Source organism: Vombatus ursinus, unplaced genomic scaffold (genome assembly GCF_900497805.2).
Source record: "Vombatus ursinus unplaced genomic scaffold, bare-nosed wombat genome assembly UNPS02010284.1, whole genome shotgun sequence".
Taxonomy (NCBI): domain Eukaryota; kingdom Metazoa; phylum Chordata; class Mammalia; order Diprotodontia; family Vombatidae; genus Vombatus; species Vombatus ursinus.
Genome location: NW_020950062.1, coordinates 898,474 through 904,350, shown reverse-complemented (window position 1 = coordinate 904,350; position 5,877 = coordinate 898,474).

Here is a 5,877-nt window from a genome sequence, read left to right as displayed (position 1 = left end):
AAGATGTACATTAAAGGTGGATGAGCAGCCCTGAAAAGGACTCAGCAAGCCCTCATACCAGAGGTGCTAGTCCTCCTTGAACATCCTATACACCCCTGGCATATAGTAAGGGCCAGGTGACTGACCTTACTGACTGATTGATACAGTACAGAAGGAAGCAAGAGAAGGAAACAGGATAAAGGCACTAGGAGGAGGGAAATCAGAAGGAACTGAGGCTCATGAGGAATGAAGGACAAAAAAAGGTTTCTTTTTTTTTTAAGCTATGTTGAAGAAAAGAGAAGGATCAAAGAAGGGCTAGGACAATTACTCAGTGTGGATGTGATGATATAAATTAACAATGGAAAGAAGAAAAGAACTACTCAATTCTTATGTAACTGACCCATTAGATCATGAGCTTCTTTGAAGGAAAGATTATCTTTTGCCAAAAGTTTAGCATAGTACCTGGCACATAGAAGGCACTTAATAAATGTTTTCATCTGTCTATTGTCTGTCTGACCTGTCTGTTGAATTAAGGGATCCTTTCCAGTGGAATACATCTCCCAGAAAGCTTTGGGGCCATAATGATTTCCTGATAATAACATATGGCTGGGCCCTCACTAGGCTCATGGTCATTCAAAGTGGAATTGAGAGACTGAGAGGTAAAACAGAGAGAGTGTCCCTTCCCGTCCACGAGTGAGCAACACCAATGTAAGTGAGCAGCATAGCACATAGACAAGAACAAGATCAAAGTTCCTGCAGATCAAAGTTATTGCATAAGAGACATAAGCCAGAATTCTAGCTTTCAACTTAGGCAAAGATTACATTTCGGAGGTATACTGAATGCTCACTTTAAGCTAGAACAAGATTGCCCACAGACACCCAAGCCCAGAAACCAGTAAATTTAGTCTGAAGAAATGATTATGTCTGGGAATGTTAACTAGTTGGAGGACCCTGTTCTGTGTCCTAACTAGTTTCATGTCTGGGGCAATGGCTCCTGTCCTGGGCACAGAATACATTCTAGTTTAGACTCCAGAAAGAAACATATAGATACTCCATAAAGGAAAAATGCCAGAAGAGTTTCCTACTCCCTTCCCCGCTGAAGGCTGCTGTTGATTCTAGAGCTGTGTAGTGAGAATAAGTTTTATCACTTTAATAAGATAGCAGGAATAAGGAATACTGTTTCCATTTTGTTTTAAGTCTGCATCTTCTGATTGAGTTGTTTAAAGTAAGTCATTTTTCTATAAGGTGTTTCTCAATACTAAGATAAGTACCTGGGTGGCCTGATGTAGTAAACTCGTGTGTGTGTGTGTGTGTGTGTGTGTGTGTGTGTGTGTATGTTCTTAAACAACTGATAAATATATGTGGACCTTCTGAGAAGATAGACCACCAACCTGTACCTTAGAGGTTCTGATAATCCTATTTCATACCAGACTCAAGTCCAGCTTTCCTCTCTGCCTAGCCAGAGGCCATATGTTTCGCCCTCCAAAGTGGTCATCTGGCATGTCTCTATTGGTCAGCGTTGCCCTCAGATGAACACAGGCTGCTCCAGTGTCAAGGGTGAGGAATGCAGGAGCCAGTCCTAGATCCACCCTAGAAAACAGGTTGAGATAAAAACAGGCCCGCAGGCGGTCTTTTATACTTTGCGGAATGGGTGTTCCTAAATTGTTTGCTACATAATTGGTTGATAGTTTACTATACAACTTACTGATAAAGTTGTTTATAATATTTTTTTCCATTGGTAATCTGTCTTATCAAAGGGCCCAGATATGTTTGAGAATACAAGTTGTTTGCTGCATCATTCCACACAACTGCATATCTTAGTATTGAAAAACTTTTTCGAAACAGCTCTATCACAAAATGAAGGTTTAAAACAAAATGGAATCAATTATATTAAGTCAACAAACTTATTTCTACTATCTTATTAAGGCAATAAAATTTATTTTCCCTACAAGCTCAGATAAAATTGTTGTTGTTCAGTCATTTCAGTCATGTCTAACTTTGTGACCCCATTTGAGGTTTTCTTGGCTTAGATACTAGAGTGGTTTGCCCTTTCCTTCTCCAGCTCATTTTACAGATGAGAAAACCAGGTTTAAGTGATTTGCCCAGGGTCATACAGCTAGCAAGCGTCTGAGGCCAGATTTGAACAGGCTCAGCACTAAATCCAGCTTCATTTCTAAAAGAACTAAAAAACAAACAACAAACAAAAACCCTCTGACTTTAGAATTAAAAGACCATGGCAGAGCGCACATCTTCTTGTCAGAGTGACACTTCAATAACCAAGGACTTGAACTGAGGCCAGAAGTTTTTTTAGTAAAAACAAACAGTCCAACAAAACAACAAAACAATAACAAGTCCTGAGAAGTTTATGCAGAGACATATAGCTATAGGAAGGACACTAAACGAAAGTATTTCCTTACCTCCCCACCCCAGCTCCCGACCCAAGATATAGTTATGGTGTGCAATCTACAGTATGGCCCCTGCACAGACACAGGAAAGCATGTTACAGCCTAAGGAAATAGCAAACTTTTTATATTCAAAGGGAATAATTTACTGTTGAAAGCTGTCTATAACTGTCCTTTCAGGCAGGACAAAGTGATCATTTTCTCTAAAGTCAGCCTCCTTAAGAGAAGCAGAAAAATGTGTTTCTTCCACAGTTGTCTCTCCACACATAGTCTTTCAGATCAAAGGGAAACAGGACTAAACTCAAAAGCAAGAGATTGGTCAATCTACACCAAATAGAGCTAGATGTAAAATGGAGTCTTTCATGTCAAGAGACAGAAAATACAAGGCTCCTCTTTGCCTCCACAAAGCAGAGAGAAGCTCCACAGGTCTAGTCTACAATAAGTTAATTGATAAATTCCCTATGTATTTATATCAGACTCAACACAAAGACTCAGTCACAAGAATATGAGTCTAGAATTGCTGCATCTTGCAGAATAGTAATTGGCCGAGAATATACACCTGGGGGAGAGTTACAGATAGGGATGTCTGGGAACCATCTCCAAATTTTTAGCATGAGCATTTATACCTCTAAAATCAGTAAATACTATAAATGAGGGCTTAGATTCCTTGCTTTGTTGACTTTAAACTTAAGAAAATGATGGAGAAAGTAGCAATAATGCTGCATACAGTTGTTTTCTGTAGAGCTGAGCAGTAAATATTTACCAGTGCACCCCTGCATAGGGTTCAAGACTATCAGGCAGCAGCACAATGGTATCACTAGAGGATACAGCAGCTGAACAATGGTGGAGGCGTGATTTAGCTATTAATAGCTATTTAGCTATTGCTGCATCTTGCAGAATAGTAATTGGCCAAGAATATATACCTGGGGGACAGTTATAGATAGGGATGTCTGGGAACCATCTCCAAATTTTCAGCATGAGCATTTATACCTCTAAAATCAGTAAATATTATAAATGAGGGCTTCCTTGCTTTGTTGACTATTGTATTGCTATGCCATTTTTTAAAAAAATGACCTTGCTTTGGACTAATTTTTTCTTCTGTTTGACTATGAAAGATTCATATATGAGTAGGGGCTTATGAACTCTGACTTTAGTAGATGGGTATCTATAGGGACCTTTGAATTATTATTACATTAGCTTAGTTTATAAAGCCTATAAATTAAATATATTAATATATTGTTATTATATCATATAATATATATATAATATACTAAATATATTCATATAAAAAGCTCAAGAAATTGCAGTAACAAGGAAAATTGATGAATCACGTGTCCCAATTTTTGTTTGGGAAGGCAGAATGATGTAATAGGAAGAGCATTGGCTCTAGAGTCAGACTTCCTGTGTTTAAATATCTTCTACTATTTGTGTGATCTTAGGCACAGCACTTAACCTGTCTGGGCCTCAGTTTCCTTATCTGTAAAATCAAGACTAGACCATATAGCCTCAGAGATCTCTTCCAACTCTAAAATGGTTAATACTATGATCCTATGACCACATATCCCAATTTTTGGTTTGGAAAGTATGGTTACTATGGTTATGACTCATGCCGTAATCTTGGCTCCAGGTCATTTTTTTCCCAGGCTATTGCCAAAGATGATGCCTGGACTTAAGATGAGGCAAGGACTCAACCATGGGAAAATGATCTTCTGCCTCAGCCCTGCCCTGAGCGGGCCCTATCAGAACAGGACTTTGCCTCTTGGGAGATGGACTTTGATGTGATGGTTGGGCCACTAGAATAGCAGATCTGTCCTCTCAAACACTAACAAAACTCTGCTCAAAGCTGCTTGCTCTTAATAGTTCATGGAGCAGGGATGTCTGCTCATAGAGTGCTGTCATCTTTTCATAATTTTTAAAAAGGTAAAATCACAGTCTAAAGCATCTTTCTGCTTCAACCTGTATCTCTTCTTCCTCTGAATGTTTCCCTGCTCTTTAAAGGGTAAAGAAAGCCAAATAGCTCTGGACACTGGGCAGTAGGGAGGGCTACCATAAAGGTTAGGGGTCAGAGGTCATGTTGATCTCATGTTCTGGTGGGACTTTTACAAATTAGTTTTTAAAAATTAACAAGCATATATTTCTTCTCCCTCCCATCTCCTCCTCACCCCAGTAAGGGCAGGATGAGGGGGAAGGGGTAGGAGGAAGGAAGCAAACAAACTTCATAACAAATATGTATAATCAAGCGAAATAAATTCCTTCCCAAAATGTGTCACATTCTGCCTATCTAGTCTTTCTCTTCTTTGTCAGGAGATGGGTAGCATGCTTCATCATTGGTCCTCTGGAATCGTGGTTGATTATTGCATAGATTAGAGTTATTAGGTCTTTCAATCTGGTGAGACTTTTATAAAAAGGAACTTGGTTCTCTTATGGACCTCATTTTTTTCTAGCTTCTCTGTTTCTAGCTGTTTACCATCTCTTGGTTACTCTCGTGGCATCTGGGCTTAATGGATAGGCCAGGGAGATTTTCTAGGGCTAAAATATTAGGCAGCAGGTTTTTTCTAGCCATTAGCCTTACATCATCAACTGACAGTTTCTACCAACTATGCAAGCTACCGGATGGTACAATACCTTCCTCTTTCCCCTGTGATTTTGAAATAGAAAATGCCTGATAGAATTTTTCTATAAAGGCCTTTGGGTGTGTCTTTCTCTCCTTCTGTGTTCAAACAAAGAGGCATGACAGAGAAAAGGGTGAGGAGTGATTGTTAAAAATTCAACTTTACCAGGAGTTATGGCTTACCACTTTGGAGCTTACATTACCCTTTTCAATAATGAAAATTCATAATGCATTTTAACCTATATGCCAATTGGGCAAATTATTTGAGGGCTATTCTGAGAAGGGTAGGAATCCAAGTGGGTAAGAACACATGAATCAAAAGAGCTATGAGTTATTGGAATTATTCCACATCCCCCAAAACAACAACAATAATACTTAACATTTATATAGTGCTTACCATGTGCTAGACACTGTACTAAGTGCTTTACAATTGTTATTTCATTTAATCATCACAACAACTTTACAATGTAGATGCTATTAACTGAAGAAAAAAGAGGTTAGATACATACAGCTAGTATGTATCTAAAAAAGGATTTGAACCCAGGTCTTCCTAACTTGAAGGCTAGTGCTCTGTTCACTGTCCCTAGACAGGAATGTTGAACCTGGAAAGCTTAAGGACTTTATAGAGGTTGGGAAATACCAGGAAGGTATTTTTGAAGTCTCAATGGAAGTGAATTGGTGGTTTGCACAGATATAGCTCTCCAAACCCCTTTGGAGGAGGGGCGAAAGTATTTCAAAAAAGTTGTAAAGTCTTCCTCACCACTTAGATTTGTTTACTAACTGTGTGCATGTAGACAAATTACCTAATCTGTCTGTGCGTGTTTCCTTTTCCATAAAGTAGGAGTATTATAATGCCTATATTATCTACCATAGGATTGTTTTGAA